The sequence below is a fragment of the Pinus tabuliformis genome, chromosome X (assembly GCF_031772625.1).
Source record: "Pinus tabuliformis cultivar Carrire ecotype Pingquan chromosome X, CPIR1, whole genome shotgun sequence".
NCBI classification, from domain to species: Eukaryota; Viridiplantae; Streptophyta; class Pinopsida; order Pinales; family Pinaceae; genus Pinus; species Pinus tabuliformis.
This window is the reverse complement of record NC_142308.1, coordinates 620,934,276-620,954,874: the sequence shown is the minus strand read 5'-3', so window position 1 is coordinate 620,954,874 and position 20,599 is coordinate 620,934,276. Positions and strand designations below refer to the sequence as shown.

The 20,599-nt window shown below is 37.3% G+C and overlaps 1 non-coding gene across 1 annotated transcript; it reads left to right on the top strand.

Moving 5' to 3' along the window:
- Window positions 1–19,611: 19,611 nt before the first annotated feature.
- LOC149141546 (U6 spliceosomal RNA) lies at window positions 19,612–19,714 on the top strand. Its single transcript, XR_016265385.1, has one exon. It is a non-coding gene; the product is annotated as a U6 spliceosomal RNA (small nuclear RNA).
- The last annotated feature ends 885 nt before the right edge of the window (window positions 19,715–20,599 follow it).

Sequence of the window (20,599 nt, the reverse complement as noted above, 5' to 3'; positions counted from 1 at the left end):
AATCTCATTCCACGAGATAAACCAATAAATAAATGACCTTATAAGCTTGCGCATAAATATAACCTCATTATGCAAAAGGAAATTTAAGGAATAGTAGCTGAGAGTATTATATATCCTATACAAACATCGGAGTGGGAAAGCCCTATGGTTGTTCAACCAAAGAAACATGACCCGACTAGACTACGCATATGTGTCGATTATCAAGGACTAAATAAACTAACAGTCACTGACCCATTTCTGACTCCATTTGATGATAAAATTTTAAATGAGGTCAAAGGAAATGAATGTTATTCCTTCACTAATGGATTCTTGGGCTATAACTAGGTACCTATAGTAGAATAATATCGAAAAAACACAAATTTTTTTACTGAATTTGGTTCTTTTCCTTACAGAGTAATGCCTTTCAGTTTAAAGAATTCCCTAGTAGTATTCTCAAGAATTGTCATCAGAGAATTCCAAGAGTATATCTATAAAAAAATGGCAATTTGTTTCGATGATTGGATAGTGTACACATTACTGAAAGATCATATTCAGTGGCTATGACTAATGCTTTAGACATGCCCTCAAATAAGTCTATCCTTGAATATAAAAAAAAAACATATTTGAAACACTTATTGGAATAATGTTGGGCCATGTGGTTTGAAAGGAAGGAATCAAAGTAGATATGGAAAAAATCCAAGTAATCTTATATATCAAGCATAGTGTAAAATAGAAACAAATCAAAATATTTTTAGGTCATAAAAGATATTATAGAAAATTTATTCAATATGATTTTGACATCACATTTCCAATCAACGAGCTTCTACGGAAAAGTGTTCCTTTTATCTAGTCTAATGAATGCGATGAGTCATTCCAATTGTTAAAAAAGAAACTAGTTGAAGCTCAAATTCTTAAGTTTCCCGACTAGTCCAATTAATTCCATGTACACATCGATGCATTAAACATTGTAGTCAGAGTAGTATTAGCAAAACCCAAAGAGGCACCGATAGACCATCCAAATGCCTATGCCATTCGGAAGCTTAACAAAGTCGAACAAAACTACTCCACGACAGAACGTGAAGCTCTATCTATAATTTTGGTGTTGCAAAAATTTTGACACTACCTCTTGTCTAACCCAATCATATTTTACACTAATCACCAAGCATTAAAATACCTTGTCAATAAACCAGTTCATCAAGGTCAAATATGTCAATGGTTATTATTATTTCAAGAATTTGAATTCAAAGTTATTGTACGAACAAGAAAACATAATTTCAGCCCTGACCATTTATCCCAGCTTGAGTCTCAAGAGGAACCAACTGATATGGATGACAACCTTCTAGATGCACATCTATTCAAAATTGAAGTAGTTCCATCAAAACTTGCCAAAATTGCAGAATTCTTACATACTAGGAAAGCACCTGATGATCTATCAAATAAGAAAAAAAAGGCACTTTCTATAAAAGAAGCACCATATACATTAACAAATGGACAATTATATAGTTTGGGAATTGATGAAGTACTTAACAAATTTGCTTTAGAACATGAAAGAGAAGCATTAATTGTGGAAGCACACAATGGAGGAGTTGGAGGACACTAAGGAGAAACAACTGCACGGAAGATAACGCAAGAAAGACTCTAGTGGCCAACACTATTCCGTGACTTTCGACAATATGTACAAAAATGAAATATATGTCAAATAACATGTCGTCCTTTACTGAAACACCAAATTCCATTGCACTCAGTTATCCCTTCACCACCCTTTGAAATATTGGTGATCAACTTTGTCAACACATTTCCCAAAAGAGGTTAGAGGATGAGAGAGAAATATATATTAATTTTAGCCGAATATCTAGTGGAGTGGGAAGAAGCTGAGCTAGTCAGGTGTTGTACTAAAGAAGTTGTAGCTAAATTTATATATGAAAACATAATGACATGATTCCGCTGCCCTTTGGTTCTTATTAGTGATAGAGGTACCCATTTTTTAAATGTTACAATCCAAGAACTAACAAAGAATTTTATAGCCAAACATTGTAAGACTATTGGCTACCACCCACAAGCTAATGGTGTTGTCGAGTTGTTCAACAAAACATTAAACAAAGGTTTAATTTAAAATTTGTAATGTTGACAGAGATTATTGGGATGATAAAGTTCCAACCATTCTATAGGCCTATCGCACAACATATAAACAGTTCGGAATGACAACAATATGAAGAGGAATGATAGATAGAATATAAGGGAAGAAACCAAATTGGTTCATGGAAGAAGCATTCCACAAAACAAGCACACCGAGTATGATTTCACAGTTTAGTGAACCATGAAAGAAGCATCGATTATTCATCCACAAGTAGTTCTAGAAAATCACTCATGTATAACAACTCAACATATGATCCTGATAGAATACATCATAAAAGAAAAAAACAAGGACAAATCATCCAGAGTAATCAAGTATGACCATACCTTTTTGACACGTTACAGGTTCTGCACATGCCATTACCATCATACGATCAACAAAGGTCATTTCAAAATATTTCACAATTACTACCCACTACATGGGAAAGGCGTTGAGTAGAAGGCATGCAAGAGTATGGTGATGATCAAGGAGTCAATCATAAATTGAAGAGAAATTTTGGAGGGCATCAATTGAGCAATAATGATGGCATAATTAAATCCACTTCTATAAAAATCAAAGAGCATCCTAGTTTATTTAAAATCTTGCTTGAAATTCCAATTGATACCCCTTATGACTTGAATGATATTCCTAATATATCGAGCCTTGTTATTTCTAACTCTAAAATTGTTTATTTCCTTTGAAAAGAATAATTCCAAGAATATTTCTCAATGGAAAAGTGAAAGGCTTAGTCTAATGAAGAATAGATTACAATCGAGCCTCGAATGAAAGAAAGATTCTACCTCGCCGGAAAAATAAAGTTGGAAATTGTTGGAAATAATACTGAGAGGGGGGGGTGAATCAGTATTATCTTAGCAATTAATAAATCTTCCTTATTTGATCTTTGAATTATTTTTTGCATGTCAGTACCATAAAATAATGAGCATGAACAAAGAAAACAGATAGTCACACCAAAGAACACAAGATGTAAGGTGGAAACCCAATGTGGGTGAAAACCACCTGCTGCAATATGTCTCTATCTTCTTTCAAATTAGAAACTCCTTTTACAATGATTTTGTACTGGTGCAGTCCTTTACCAGTACGCAGGCTGCAACCTGCAGAGAGCTACAACTCTCTCTCTCTCTCGTTTTCCAGTCTACTCCTGGAAGGGAGCTACGACCCCCTACTTCTTTTCATAAAGCATCAAATGATCATCAAGTACATAACAGTTACAGTCCACTACAATTAGCAATAACAGAACTAACCCAGAACACCTTATCAACAGAGAAATTCAATCAACAGAACATCTTAAGATAGAGACGCAATTTTCCCTTCTGTGGCCTGCGTCGAGACGCAGTTCACCTTCTGCTTTCCTGCGTCCACACGCAGAGATCCTTCTGCTGCGCTGCGTGCCCACGCACTGTTCCTTCAACTGCTCTGCGTCCTGTTGCTGCAGGGACGCACCCCAAAACACTATCGCGCCGCGTCTTTTTTCTGCAGGGACACACCCAGAAATGCTATCGCGCCGCGTCTTTTTGCTCAGAGACGCATCTGATCCTTATTATGCTCTGCGTCCCCACGCAGTGGGCCTGTTACTGTACTGCGTTCCGGACGCACCTGAATCTTGCTCTTCCCTGCGTCCCCACGCAGGTCTCTTCCTTCTGCACTGCGTCCCGGCACACTTGCCTTTCACTGTACCTGCGTACCTTCGGGTATGAATGATTTCAAGACTTTTAAGCGTAACCCAAACAGTCAGATCTACAGATCTGATCATGCGCCAAAGAGATCTCAGTCTTTCAGAAGATTCGCCTTTTTAGATCTAGACCAGATCCAGCCTCATAAGATATTCAACCAAAGACATACTCAAACCAAATGATCTCCTTTGCTTTATATAGGCAAGCTCCTCCTCAAATCATGGAACAATACCATGAGCCGACACCATAATAACACAATACCGTCGGCTAGATACCAAGAGTAAAACACAAGAAACCCCCACGTGAGCTTTTCTCTGCCTTGAAATGTGTGCACTGGGTGGACGCACCTCCTGAATGGCTGGTCTGCGACTCTGGACGCGGTCCCTGCAAGGTGTACCTGCGGGTACGCACCTTCTGAACTGATTTCCTGCGTCCTTCTTATTTTTCAATAAATTGAGAGCCTTGTCATGGGAGTTGCCATCAAGTACAACATCTGTAACATATAGCCATACCAGAGAACATAATGCCAACAATCTCCCCCTTTGGACTTGATGGCAACCTTACAATCTTCAGCTTCATTCTCCCCCTTTGACATCAAGGGCAAAGGGGTATGCTCCCCCTAAGATCATGCTCCCCCTGAAAAAGACCAGATCTGTAACAAAGAACCATAATCCACCATGAAAGAGATAGAGACATATTGCATCTATTTCCAAGATCTCCTTCTGACCATCCTCCATAATGCCAACAATGCATTATATGCTCCCCCTGAACCTGTACCATCAATCAGAAAAGATTCAACAATAAGATGATGCATCAACAACCCCCAGCTTTTGCCTGAGGTATTCAAAAGTGTCCCTGGGCAATGGTTTGGTGAGAATATCAGCAACTTGTTCCTTAGAAGGAACATACTCCAACTTGACCTTCTGTTCAAGCACTTGTTCCCGGAGAAAATGATACTTGATTGGTATGTGCTTGGTTTTTGAATGCATAACTGGATTCTTTGAGATGCTGATTGCACTTGTGTTATCACATAAGATGGGGATAGGTGGTGTACAAGTGATTTGAAAATCCTGCAAAGTCTGCATCATCCAAAGGAGTTGGGTGCAACAAGATGCAGCAGCAACATATTCCGCTTCAGCTGTAGACAAGGCAATTGAACTCTGTTTCTTGCTGAACCAAGATACCAGTCTAGAACCCATAAAGAACGCACCACCACTTGTGCTTTTCCTGTCATCCACACTTCCGGCCCAATCTGCATCTGTATAAGCATGAAGAGTAAGATCTGTATCTCTAGGATACCATAAGCCATAATTTTGAGTCCCTTGAAGATATTTGAAAATTCTCTTCACTGCCTGAAGATGAGTCTCCTTCGGATTTGCCTGAAATCTTCCAACTATTCCAACTGCATGCATGATGTCCGGTCGGGTACCTGTCAAATAAAGTAAACTTCCAATCATAGATCTGTAGTTGGTTGATGTACTGCTGCAGATTCATCATTTGTACTGAGACTACATCCTGTGACCATGGGTGTACATACTGGTTTTGCATCTTCCATGCCATATTTCTTCAAAATCTGTTTGAGATACTTGGTTTGAGATAAAAAGATTCCTCCTTCCTTTTGTTGGATTTGCAAACCAAGGAAATATGTCAGTTCTCCTAGCAAGGACATTTCAAATTCTTTCTGCATGACCGAGGCAAAGCTTTGACTCATAGCTTCTTCATTGCTGCCAAAAATAATGTCATCTACATACACAACAAGTATTAGCAATTTGTCATTTTCAACTTTTATATAAAGATTGCTATCTGCTGAACCTTTTGAAAAACCTTGTTGATGAATATATTTGTCCAAGCGGTAGTACCAACCCCTTGGAGCTTGTTTGAGACCATAGAGGGCCTTTTTCAATCTGCATACAAGGTTTGGATCATTTCCAAGAATGAACCCATCTGGCTGTTCAATGTATACTTCTTCTTCCAAGTCTCCATTCAGAAAGGCTGATTTCACGTCCATTTGAAATACTTTGAAGTTTTGAAAACTTGAGAGAGCAAGAAACATTCGGATGGCCTCAAGTCTTGCAACAGGAGCAAAGGTTTCTTCAAAGTCTATTCCTTCTTGCTGCGCATACCCTTTACAAACAAGTCTGGCTGTATTTCTAATTACTTCTCCATTTTCATTCAATTTGTTTTTGAAGACCCATTTTGTCCCGATAACATTCTTATCTTTTGGTCTAGGAACCAGCTCCCAAGTGTTGTTCTTTTCGATCTGCTCAAGTTCTTCATCCATTGCTTTCACCCAACATTCATCTTTGCATGCCTCTTTCACATTTTGTGGTTCAGTTGAGGAGAGTAATGCTAAATAGCTTGAAGCTTCTGCAATTGTTCTTCGAGTTTGTACACCTGCTTCTTTCTGTCCCATAATCTGAGATTCTGGATGGTTCTTCTGAACATATCTGGATGGAGTCTTTTCTTCTATTCTTGTTTGCTCCTCTGGTTCTTCTTGAGGTTCTTCTTGAGATTCTTCTTCTTCATCATTCTGTCTTTGAGGGTAGCCTTCATCTTCTTCGATGTCTTCACGATGTACTTGCCTAGGAATGTATCCCTTCTCATCAACCACTACATCAATGCTGTCAGCAATTCTGCCAAGTCTTTTATTGTAGCATTTGTATGCTTTGCTATATGGAGAATAACCAAGAAGAATGCCTTCATCTGCTCTAGGTTCAAGTTTGCCAAGCTGTTCATCAGTATTCTTGATATAGCATTTGCTCCCAAAGATTTTGAAGTGCTTTACCGAAGGAGTCCTACCATTCCAAAGCTCATGAGGAGTTTGAGTGTTGTTCACCCGGACATTCGTTTTGTTGAGAATAACAACCGCAGCATGTGCAGCTTCACACCCCAGAAAGTAGCGGGAGTTCCTGATTCATCAAGCATAGCACGAGCCATTTGTTGGATTGTTCTGTTCATTCTTTCCACAACTCCATTTTGCTGGGGAGTTCTTGCTGTAGAGAATTCTCTTCTTATCCCATGTTCTTCACAGAAATCGAAAAATTCATTTGACGTAAATTCCCCACCTCTGTCGGATCTGAGGCACTTAATTTTGTGACCTGATTCATTTTCCACCAAGGCTTTGAAGGATTTGAATTTTTCGAATGCTTCATCTTTGTGCTTCATAAGTCCTAACCAGACAAACCTGGAGAAATCGTCAATGAATAATATCAAGTATTCTTCTCCTCGAGGTGTTCTTTTCCTGAAGGGACCACATGTATCTGTATGTACTAGCTCAAGAGGCATGCTAGCTGATCCTTCCTTCTCTGGAAAGTTAGTTCTGGTTTGTTTTCCAAACTAACATGATTTGCATATGGTGTTGTCAGGAATTTTGATATCTGGAAGATCGCGAACTGCCTGATATTTGCATGCTTTCCTTATTTTTGAAAAGCTTAGATGCCCCAACCTCCGATGCCATAACCAGTGCTCATCATCCTTGCTCAGATAGCATTGTTGTTGTCCTTCTTCAAATATGTACAGATTATTTGGAGTTCTTTTGCCTTTGATCACTGTTTTACCTGTATCAAAATCACGAACAAGACATCCATTTGATCTGAATATAACCTCGGTTCTTTGATCACACATCTGGCTGACACTTAGAAGATTATGCTTTAATCCATCAACATACAAAACATTTCCAGCCTTGACCTTTTCTTTTAACTGAGCAATGCCCTTTCCTTTTATAGTTGCAGGAGTATCATTTCCAAAAGAGACTTTCTTTCCCTTTTCTAGAGCAGAATAAGATTCAAGTTTTTCTTTATCACCTGTCATATGCTTCGAACATCCACTGTCAATGTACCATAGATTTTCTTGTCCCTCTGCATAAAATGCTATCCCACATCTTTCTGTTTGAGGTTCCTTTATTCTCCATGTTTTGGTGCTTGAGGCTTGTTCCTTTTTCTACTGAAACCTGCTCCTGCATTCAGATTCTTCATGACCAAAGTTATTGCAAATAGAACATTCGACTTCATTTTCAAGAACCGAAAAGTTGTTATAGGTCCTTTTTGTAATCCCTGTCATACTTCTTTGCTTTTGAGCTTCCCTAGTCATGATTGTTTTATATGCAACACATTGAGCTGCTTTGTGACCAAAGTTATGACAAGAAAAGCATTGTCCATTGAAGAAACTTCTGCGGTTATCGAATCTACCAGCCAACTGATTGTAATTTCTATTTTCATCTATTCTTGAACCAAATTGAGAAGATTTTACCTGTGGCTGGTTGTAGCTTTTGTTCACCCTAAAGATGGATTGCCCCTGATAGTTTCTGTTTGTAATTCGTCCCTGCTTTACCTGATGATCTTCATTGTTCCTTTGCTCATTTCTTCTTGCTGCATCAAGATAACTCTTTGAGGTGGATGCTTGAGAGGTTTCTCCATTGTAGCCCAGACCTGTCTTGTTTAGAGGAGACCGCTGCACATTGATAATCTTATCCAAAGTTTCAGATCCTTTGACAAACTTAAGATTAATAGCTTTTGTTTTCTCAATCTCTTTTCTAAGACCAACAATTTCTCCTTCTAGTTTTTCAAGATGTTTTTCCTTTTCATCAATTTGAAATTGTAGAGTATCAATGATCACATTCTTTTCTTCTATACATCTCTTGAGTCTAGTAATTTCATCATAAAGGTTATCCACATCTATAGCATCCATATAATCATCATCTTCAAATGCCATTAACAACTTATATTCATTACCTCGTTCATCTTCATCACTGTTCGATAGACCATCACTATCTTCATGGGTGTAGTAGCTTTTCTTATTTGCACTTTGTTTCTTGTTCCATCTAGCAGGTTCCTTTCCTTTATCCTTATAAGGACATTTTGCAGCATAATGACCTACTCTTCCACAAGCAAAACATTTAAAAGGTAACTTACCTCTGAACCTTCCAGAACCTCTTTGAAGATTTCTGACAAAATTTGATTCTTCTTCCTCTTCTTCTGGGACGTGGCTTGCTCCATAATAATCTTCTTTACCTGATGCCTTGAAAGCAGCTTCTCTTCTGTCTGATGGACCTCCCTTTCTCATTTCATAAGCAGTTAGAATTCCATGTAGCTGAGACATAGTGAGAATTCGTAGATTTTCCTTTTCTTCTATAGCAGATACTTTAGATTCAAACTTGGGGGACAATGATCTTAGAACCTTTTCAACCACTATAGCCTCTCTTATTTCTTCACCAAAATTTTTCATACAATTAACAATCTCATCTACCCGAAGAAAATAGTTAGCCACACTTTCATCATTATACATCTTGAGAGTCTCATACTGAATCCTGAGAGTTTGAAGTTTAGCACGCTTTACCTGTTCATCTCCTTCATAGCTTGTGATAATTTTGTCCCATATCTCTTTTGCGGATTTGTAGTGCATTACCTTCATGAATTCCGTTTGGGATATACATCCTAACAGAGTACTGACTGCTTTTGCATTTGTTTCATACTTCTTTTTCTCAGCTGATTCTGTAGGAGTAGCTGAAGGAAAAGCGTAGCCTGTTTCTACAATGTCCCAAACTTCTGTACCAAGAGATTGAAGATATGCAGTAACTCTTACCTTCCAATAATTGAAGTTTGTCCCATCAAAAACCGGTGGCCTGATTGATGCTTCTCTCTCGTAGTTGCTCATGATGAACGATCTACCTTCAAGCGATCAAGCTTCTCTGAAGGACCTGCTCTGATACCAATTGTTGGAAATAATACTGAGAGGGGGGGTGAATCAGTATTATCTTAGCAATTAATAAATCTTCCTTATTTGATCTTTGAATTATTTTTGCATGTCAGTACCATAAAATAATGAGCATGAACAAAGAAAACAGATAGTCACACCAAAGAACACAAGATGTAAGGTGGAAACCCAATGTGGGTGAAAACCACCTGCTGCAATATGTCTCTATCTTCTTTCAAATTAGAAACTCCTTTTACAATGATTTTGTACTGGTGCAGTCCTTTACCAGTACGCAGGCTGCAACCTGCAGAGAGCTACAACTCTCTCTCTCTCTCGTTTTCCAGACTACTCCTGGAAGGGAGCTACGACCCCCTACTTCTTTTCATAAGGCATCAAATGATCATCAAGTACATAACAGTTACAGTCCACTACAATTAGCAATAACAGAACTAACCCAGAACACCTTATCAACAGAGAAATTCAATCAACAGAACATCTTAAGATAGAGACGCAATTTTCCCTTCTGTGGCCTGCGTCGAGATGCAGTTCACCTTCTGCTTTTCTGCGTCCACACGCAGAGATCCTTCTGCTGCGCTGCGTGCCCACGCACTGTTCCTTCAACTGCTCTGCGTCCTGTTGCTGCAGGGACGCACCCCAAAACACTATCGCGCCGCGTCTTTTTGCTGCAGGGACACACCCAGAAATGCTATCGCGCCGCGTCTTTTTGCTCAGAGACGCATCTGATCCTTATTATGCTCTGCGTCCCCACGCAGTGGGCCTGTTACTGTACTGCGTTCCGGACGCACCTGAATCTTTCTCTTCCCTGCGTCCCCACGCAGGTCTCTTCCTTCTGCACTGCGTCCCGGCGCACTTGCCTTTCACTGTACCTGCGTACCTTCGGGTATGAATGATTTCAAGACTTTTAATCGTAACCCAAACAGTCAGATCTACAGATCTGATCATGCGCCAAAGAGATCTCAGTCTTTCAGAAGATTCGCCTTTTTAGATCTAGACCAGATCCAGCCTCATAAGATATTCAACCAAAGACATACTCAAACCAAATGATCTCCTTTGCTTTATATAGGCAAGCTCCTCCTCAAATCATGGAACAATACCACGAGCCGACACCATAATAACACAATACCGTCGGCTAGATACCAAGAGTAAAACACAAGAAACCCCCACGTGAGCTTTTCTCTGCCTTGAAATGTGTGCACTGGGTGGACGCACCTCCTGAATGGCTGGTCTGCGACTCTGGACGCGGTCCCTGCAAGGTGTACCTGCGGGTACGCACCTTCTGAACTGATTTCCTGCGTCCTTCTTATTTTTCAATAAATTGAGAGCCTTGTCATGGGAGTTGCCATCAAGTACAACATCTGTAACATATAGCCATACCAGAGAACATAATGCCAACAGAAATTTGGATGCATAATATCTGGCAGGCAAAGGTTGATAAACGACATGGGAAAAACATTTTGAATATTATATTAAATGGGCCAATACAGGAGACTTATGGAATGCATAGATTGATCTTTTAGAAAAATCCAAAATTCGAGACATTCTTGGTGCCCCCTTAGTTGCAGACCTCTATGGGATGAAAGAGGAGGTCGCCATATACCTAGTTAATTGGTATCATAACGGAAATATTTGGTTGGATCAACCTCATTCCATTTCTGGTACCACCATTCATTTGATAACCAGTTTATTGTATAAAGGAACCAAGGTATCGACCACAACTGATGTGAATGAATGGCTCACAAAGCTCATTGGAGGTGCTTCTGGCAAGAATTCACGAGGTCTAGTAATTAGTCCAGTTCAAGAGCCCTTGTTCATATGGGTATGCATCATTGTTTCCTTTTTCATTACTAGATCCAGTCGAGTCTCGAACGTTAAGATTACAATGCTTGAAGCCATCGGTGAGATAAAAAATTATGGTCATGAATACAACTGGGAAGACCATGTAGTTGATTTTATCGAAACCAATTGCCAAGGTTGTTAAAATTTTGGTAAGGCTATTTGTTTTCCTTATTTTTAAATACAGATAGCTATGAATTCTAACCCGCTAGTTGGGGAAGAACATTTCACTAGAAGAGATACATCCCTTATACACAATTTCAATTTTTTTTTTTTTTTCCAGTAGTTGGTTGGGGAAACCCCAATCTCTAGGTCGTAATGAGATATTTAAGAACTAATTATTAAATATTAAGAACATTTATAATAAATGGAGAGTACCTCATCATGTCCGTCGATCCCTTCCCCCTTGCTCCCATGTCCATTTATGCCTAGATAATACTAAAGTCTAGTACAACAATTCTACTTATATCAACACTCAGGAACTCCCCTCCTAGCCAATTATTGATGAGATATTTGATGAACTACATTGGTTGTCCAACACCAACTTCACCATTCCACTACTAGTTTTTAAACCATCCCATGACATCATCACTCCCTTGAAGGATGTCGAAGTCAAAGAAGAAGTTCATGCTACTCTATATCTTCAACCCTTTAAAGTCGACCTGTCAGTACCCTTTCCTAGATCTTTTCATAAGTCTGTCTGCAAAGAGTCCAATAGTCCTAAGACCACCCCATCCAAAACCAAATCATATCAGTGGAAAAAGTGCTCAAATAAATTCAATTGGATGATCCTGAAAAGAAACAACAGTTGGAAGAAGTCATTAAACAACTACAACTAGAGGAGAAAACAACCAAGAAGCCTCACAAGCCTAGAGCTTGTTATGCAACCAACTCACAAAAAGATAGATCAACGACTTAAAAAATATCCTCTTCGAGGGGGAAACCTCCTTTACATTACATAAATGAACAATTCTTGGATGATACAAATGAAAAGACCTACTTTCTATACATAGGATTCTAAGGGATCACAATATAATCAGAACCTACATAACAATAATAATTTAAGGGAACAAAAATAACAATAGTGGGCTTCTATGGGCATAATAATAATGCTATGGGGACTACATGGACACAAAAATAATAATCAAGGGGCTACACTAACAATAAAAATAAGGGGCTACACTAGTAGTATAGAGACCTAACATGCCCCTCTCCTTTAAAAAAGTGTTGTCCTCAATGCTTGAGTACTTTTGGATGCTTCTATATAAAATTTTCATCCTCCCATGTGGAATATTTAGCAAGTAAGTTCTTCTACTTGATGAGATAATATCAGAAATTGATCGGTTTTGTAGTTGTCATGTTCTTCTTTTTGTGATTGTTTTAGCATCTAATATGATTTTTCCTTCCTCATCGTGTTCTGGAAATATTGTTTGAACTAGGATCTTGTCACTTATAACCTTCTTTAAGCATGAAACATGGAAAACTGGGTGCACTCTGGAAGATGCAGGAAACTCCAATTTGTATGCCATAGTACCAACTTTTTGCAACACCTTGTAAGGACCATAATACTTTGGTGATAATTTATTATCCTTCTTAGCTTGCTTGAGGGGCATTTGTTTGTATGGTTGTAGCCATAAAAATACCCAGTTGCCTACATCAAAACTTCATTCACTGTGATGTTGATCTTCCTGTTGTTTCATTTGATTTTGCACCAAAGTGAGGTTATCCTTTAAGAGTTGGAGAACTTGTTGTTGATGCTTGATGTGATCTTCCTAATGGTTGTGCCTTAGATTTTTCTCTTAAAGATTATGTGATGGACAGTGGATGATATCCATAAAGTGCCATAAATGGGGTCATTTTTTTTGTAGTATGGAAGGAAGTGTTATACCATCATTCATCCATAGGTCACCACTTGACCCATTGTGTTTGTTTATCAGATACAAATCAATGAAGATATCCTTCCAAACATTTGTTCACTATATTGGATTTCCCATCAGATTGAGGATGATAAGATGAGCTATGAGATAATTGAGTACCCAAACAAGAAAATAGTTCCGTCCAAAAATTTCAAGTGAAAATGGGATCTTTGTCGCTTACAACAATATTTGGGTTTCCATGTAGATTTTGAATTGTTTCCATAAATGCAGTAGCAACTGTACTAGATTTAAATGGATGAGATAGTGAACAAAACTGTGCATACTTGGTAAGTTTATCCACTACCACCATGATGACACTCTTTCCTTCGGACTTGGGTAAACCTGTGATAAAATCCATTGAAATCTCCTCCTAACCTTGAATTGGAATGGCTAAACATTGTAACAGACCCGAGGTCTTAATTGTCTCTACTTTATTTTGTTGGTAAACCAAACATTCCGCCACAAACTTTTGAATATCAGATTTAAGGCCCTCCAAAAAAACTTCCTTCTTGACCCTGTGGTAAGTTTTTAAAAATCATGAGTGCCCTACTAAGGGAGAGGTGTGAAATTCCAAATAATCTTTTGTTTGAGTTAGGAATTCTTACAAAGATATAAGCGATATTTGTACCATGATGAATCACTTTTCCAGCTAAATGTATCAGATGTACTAGGATCTTGCTCCAACTTTTGAATGAAAATCCACACTTCTTCACCATTATTCCATTCATCCCTTGCTTCAGTTCTCCAATCTAGTTGGATAATAGAAATGCACAAAGCAATGCTTCCACGTCCTCATCCTTTCTTGAGAGTGCATCTGCAACAACATTTTGCTTCCCTTTTTGTAGATGATTTCAAATTCATAACCCAACATCTTTGTGACCCATTTTTGTTGCTCTTTTGAAGATAATCTTTGTTCCAAAAAGTATTTAAGACTATCATGATTCGTTTTTATCTTAAAGTGTCTTCCCAGTAGGTAAGGTCACAATTTCTTTAGCACATGTAGTATTGCCAACATTTCCTTCTCATATATAGGCTTGTGTAAATACTTTCCTTTGATTGGATGACTTTCAAAGGCAATGCGTCTTCCTTCTTGCATTAAAACAACACCAATTCCATTTCCTGAGGCATCACATTCCACAATAGAGGTTTTTGTGAAGTTTGACGTAGCTAAGACCGGTGCTTGGTACATTTCCTCTTTGTTTAAAGGCCTTAATTGCTTTTGGAGTCCAACAAAATGCATCTTTCTTGAGTAATTTGGTTAAAGGTGCTTCTATTCTCCCATAGTTCTTAACAAAATTGCAATAATACCCTGTCAACCCGAGAAATCCTAGAAGATGCTTTATGGTTGTAGGGATTTTCCATTCCTTAATGGCTTTAATTTTGTTAGGGTCTACATTAACACCCTCATAAGATATAATATGACCCACATATTCCACTTTCTGTACTCCAAAGAAACATTTGGAGGTATTTACATACAATTGTTTCTCCTCCAATAGTTTGAGCACCAGGTCAACATGTTGAACATGATCCTTCCAAGACTTGTTTTAGATTAGTACATCATCAAAAAATACTAACACAAATTTTATAAGGAAGGGTTTTAAAATGGAATTCATTAAACCTTGAAATGTAGAAGGTGCATTAGTAAGGCCAAAGGTCATGGCCAAAAGTTCATAGTGATCCTCATGAGTTCTAAATGCCGTTTTTGAAATGTATTCAGTCTTCATTCTAATTTGATGATATCCTGAATGAAGATCCAAGTTGGTGAAGTAAATTTCTCCATGTAATTCATCTAATAATTCATCAATGATAAAAATGAGAAATTTATCTTTAATAGTGAGATTGTTGATCTCCCTATAATTTGGACACATGTGCCTTGATCTATCCTTCTCATGCACCAATACTACTGGAGTAGAGAAAGCACTTTGACTTGGTTGAATTTTACCAACCTCTAACATTTCTGCAACCATACGTTCAATTTCGCTCCTTTGGGCATAGGGATATCTGTAAGGCCTGATGTTTGGAGGAACGCTTCTTGGAATCAAATGAATAGCATGATCATGGTCACGAATAAGTGGGAGGCCTTTGGGAGTCTCAAATACCTTGTAATGATTGCCCGCGACTTTTTTGAGATCTGGAGAAACAGATTATTTTGATGTTTAAACCTCTAGTGAGCATAATTATGCAATTACTCCTCGTTGTTATTTCTTTAGAAGAATTTTCATGCCATTAGAGTTTATTATCTTTCTTGGTTTCCCTGCGACACCCCTTAATTCAAGTTCCTTTCCTTCCCAAAAAAAATTCAAGAAAATTTCTTGAAAATTAAAAGCTATCATCCCCAGAGATTGTAAGCATTATACTCCTAGTACAACATCAAAACCACCCTTTGGAATGGAGAGCATTGGACTATTCAATACATATTCCCCCATGGATAACTTGATATTATGGCACTTTCCCAGAGTGATGTTGTGTTCCTTACTTTCAGCTAGTTGAATATCTTGGCCTTGACACATATAGAATGCAAAACCTAGAAGGAAAAGTAGACCCACTTCCCATCAATGGCCAAATTATGAAGAGATACTTCACTTAGTTTTCCTTTAGGTAGTTATTGTGTACACAAATAGATTAAATTTTCTTCTGTTTTTAGTTTTGTATATGAATTTCACTTGTTTTATTTACTTGATTTGAATTTCTCATTTCTTTATTTTCTTTAATCATTTCTTTGCTTTGTTAGTTCATTTTCAAAGAATGTCACTTTTGTTCTTTTTCATGAAATTGGTTGACATATATTGTAACTACTCTATTTTCTCTATAGTCCATAAGTACACTTAGTTAGAAACATTGAAATCCATTGTGATCCCAATGGAAATTGGTTGGTCTCTTTTCATTACTCAATCTAATATATCAATTGTCAACATAGTGGTGGAACACTACATAAACTACAAATGGCTATGAGAAACATAGGCCTGGTTTTGACCACGTTATTGGTTATCCTCAAGGATACAATCAAATTTGAATTTGTATTGATGAATGTTTCGACACTATCTAGCAGGGCACCATAAGAAATTTTAAAATCCTAAGGAAGAGTATGTAAGCCTTGCTAAACATAAATACATTCATGCACTATAAAATGTATGCCTTGACATAATGTGCAAACTTGTAACGATATACACCCTAATTGATGCTTCCTTAGCCATATGAATAGTCTTCATGAGAAGGAGATTGAAAATGAATGGTAATCCAATATGAGACAATGATGTTGGTATGGCATGCATTATAACAAACTACCTTGTAAATGTAAAAAAATGCATAGAAGGAAATAATTAATATATATATATATATATATATATGCATGAAAGTAGGGCATGATGAAAAATGCATGCCCTAGGAAGAATAAAAAGATGATTTATGTGGTAATAGGATGTTGAGCTCATGAAATTACATGAAAACGAGGTATTTAGGAAAATGCATGCCTCAAGTTGAAAATGCACATCGAGTCCATGATATTGCATGTTTGCATAGTAAGGAGGAATACCAACACCTTCTCAATGACAAATGCACACCTTCACTATAAATGTGTATGCCCTTGACATGTTTTGTAGGCTTATGATGGCCTATACCCTAAATGGTTCTTCCTTATCCCACATGTCCTAAACATTAAATTTTTCTTCCTTAGCCCATATGTCTTATTACATTTATGACTTTGAATACTTTAAATGCCACTTGAAGTTGAGTTATATACATATTCACCACTATTACCATATTGTTTTCAGGGTGTTTGAGTAAAACATAAGTGGTGAGGCGTCATGACATTTTGCGATTTTATTGCCTTAAATATTATTGGATGTTAGCTCAATAATTCTTAACTAGGGAAAATATTGAGAGACCTACCATTGCTACAACCTTGATCGTGGTTGCATGATTAATCTTATGAAGGACTAGGCAATTATTATCTAGTTCATAGCCATCTTCTTATTTGGTTTATGTATCTCTTTGTAATGCTTGTTTGAAAATATTAATCTAGTTGCAATGCCTTCTTTCTAGGATGGTGAACTTGCTATGTTCTTCTTAGTTATACTAACTCATAAATGAACTCTTATTCAACAAAAACTATGATGTTGTATATCTTAGTTTTCTTGAGAAGCAAGATGAAAATAAAGTCCTCGCAGAATTATGTTATGGACCCAGTGGAGGACAATTTTTTGGTGAAACAATAACCCATTAAGTATTGAGATCTAGATATTATTGGCCAACGATGTTCAAATAAGTCCATGATTATGTTTGAAAGTGAAAAACATATAAAAAAATTTCTAGTAGGGAGAAAAAACTAGACTTAGACCCATTTCATTTTATAACTATTGAAGAACACTTTGAACAATGGGTTATAGATGTTGTCGATGAGATCTGTTCACATTCCTTTGGACACCATATATATCATGACTGCAATGGACTACTTCACACAATAGACTGAGGGTGTGCAACTAAATAAGGAAAATGAAGAGGTTGTGATTCATTCTCTAGAGAAATAGTTGATTGCTAGGATCAACATCCCAACCAATCTTGTCTTTGATAATGCTATATATTGTTGTTCTGTAAAGTTGATTGGGTTGGATTTAGATAAGGGGATCATCTTATGGTGTTCAACGAACTATTGTCCTTAGGGTAATGGTGTAGCTAAATCCACCAACAAGAATTCAATTTGCGTCCTTATTTTTTGGCCAATGGAAAGGAAGCCTTCCTCACTCAAAAGATATTATTTCCATCTCTCCAACTATCTCAAACCTTACGTGGGCATAATTTCTTAATAAACCAAAGAATAATTGATCCCTACTCAAAATAGAAGAAGGGAGAGAGAAATCAAAGAAGAAATTCATTGTTCACCAATATTAGAGAGGTGGTTTGATAAGAAATATGCAAAATAAAATGAATTCCAAGTCGAATACCTTGTTCTAAAGGGCGGAAAGCCACATGAAGAGAAGGGTAAGCACAATGGCCACATGAAGTTTATGCGAAAGGAGTAAGGGTTAGGAAAATTTCGTTGGCCAAGAGAGTAGAGGTGATAGCGGGAAAGCCAGGGGGAAACCATGGGATGAATGGATTGGATGGCCAAGAGAGTAGAGGTGATAGCGGGAGAGCCAGGGGGAAACCATGGGATGAATGGATTGGATGGCCAAGAGAGTAGAGGTGATAGCGAGAAAGCCAGGGGGAAACCATGGGATGAATGGATTGGAACACGAAACTAGGGAATCCATCACTTTGCTATAAGCTTGTATTGTGGCCTCCCTTTCTTCCTAGATATGGAAAATATAGCTAGGCAATCTTGGGAAATTTTTCAGATGGAAAGGAAGTGTTTCGTAGCTGTTCTCTATTGATGTGATCTAGTTTTCCCTCTTGTTTATTTATGTCAAAAATGTATTACATGTTTTATGAAATATGTAATGGTGTAGTTTTCCCTCTTATTTATTTATGTCGAAAATGTATTACATGTTTCATGAAATCTGTAATGGTTTGAAATTCAGATTCGAAAATTAGAAAGACAAAAAGAGGAAGAAATTAAGATTCGAAAATGATAAGAAAGAAAACGAATTTCAAAGAAATCTGTAATGGTATAGTTTCCCTCTTGTTTATTTACATTTATATATCAAAAATGTATTACATGTTTTATGAAATCTGTAATGGTTTGAAATTCAGATTCGAAAATTAGAAAGGCAAAAAGAGATAGAAATTAATTAAGATTCGAAAATGAATTTCAAAGAAATCTGTAATGGTATAATTTACATTTATATATCAAAAATGTATTACATGTTTTATGAAATCTGTAATGGTTTGAAATTCAGATTCGAAAATTAGAAAGGCAAAAAGAGATAGAAATTAATTAAGATTCGAAAATGATAAGAAAGAAAAAGGAGTTTCGAAGAGGTGATGCATCTGCCGGAGTCGAACCCGGGTCTATTGCTTGGAAGGCAATTATCCTAACCGTTGGACTACAAACGCTGCACCTGGCAATTAAAAGAAGCGCATCCACACCCTAGCAGGCGTAGAGATGTATTTATATATACCCTAGCAGCAGGCGCAGAGATATATATGCGATTCGCTGGAAAATCGAAGAACCACAGGGTAACAAGCGCAGATATTCGTTGGTGCATTTGCGTGCAACTCCATTTACTAAAATTATAACGCGGAAATGGAAAATCCAATCCAATCCAATCGGAGGAGGGGAGGTCCAACGCGTGCCGTTGCTGTTGAGGTGATGTGGTATTTGGGCAACGGACGGAGGCAGGGCGTGACGTGGACGTTACAATTTCTTCCCACATACATAATGTAAGCTATATACAAGTCATTTATATAGCAGCCCACCATATATTGTATTGTCTCTTCGGAGACATCCGATAAAATTGGAACGATACAGAGAAGATTAGCATGGCCCCTGCGCAAGGATGACACGCACAAATCGAGAAATGGTCCAAATTTTTTTCATCTTTCCGGAAATGGTCCAAATTAAATCTTTCGGCTCGAGAAATGGTCCAAATTTTTTTCATCTTTCCCGCTCGAGAAATGGTCCAAATTTTTTTCATCTTTCCGGCTCGAGCATTTCTTTTTCTTCTGCGTTTTCCTTTCCCGCATTTCTTTTTCTTCTGCGTTTTCCTTTCCCGCTGGTTCGAAAATGTCTTTTTCCAACCAAAAAATAAAAAACAATTAAAATTGGATTTAAAAACAAAAACTAAAGCAATTTATCGAAAATTAAAAATCAATTAAATGATTTAATAACAAAAAAACCAAAGTAATTTAGAGATAAAGGAAAAAACATCCACTCAAAAAAACAAAAAAGCCATAATTAAAAAAATTATATTAAAAAAATAAATACTTTTTTAACTCAAAAGAGTATTTATATTATATAAATCTGCTCTTAGTTTGTACGCATAACCTTATATTGTGAAGATGAGGATGAAGATGAAGTTCAATGAAATTAATGCTTGTATCTTTGATTATTTTTCATGTTTGTAGATTTTAAAATTGGTAACTTGGTTGTGTTGTTTATAGAGCATGTAGGGATGCTTGGGGTCGTTGGGGTTGTGGTCGAGGTCATGTCTGGTAGTCCTTGTTTTATTTTTCACTCTTTCTCCGACTAGAATTCATGTGATAAAAATCTAATAATACTATCACACTATTCCATATTCTCATATTTGTTTTGTATTTGGAATTTTATTAATAATGGCATAGTATCTGTTTTGTTAGTGAGCTTGCGAGGATAATTTTGTAGTTGCAAAAGACACTAAGGGAAAGCCGTCCCAAATAAGGTACTAAAATCAAGAAACACAATAAGGTCAAGCAATCCAAATAATGTACTAGATCCAACC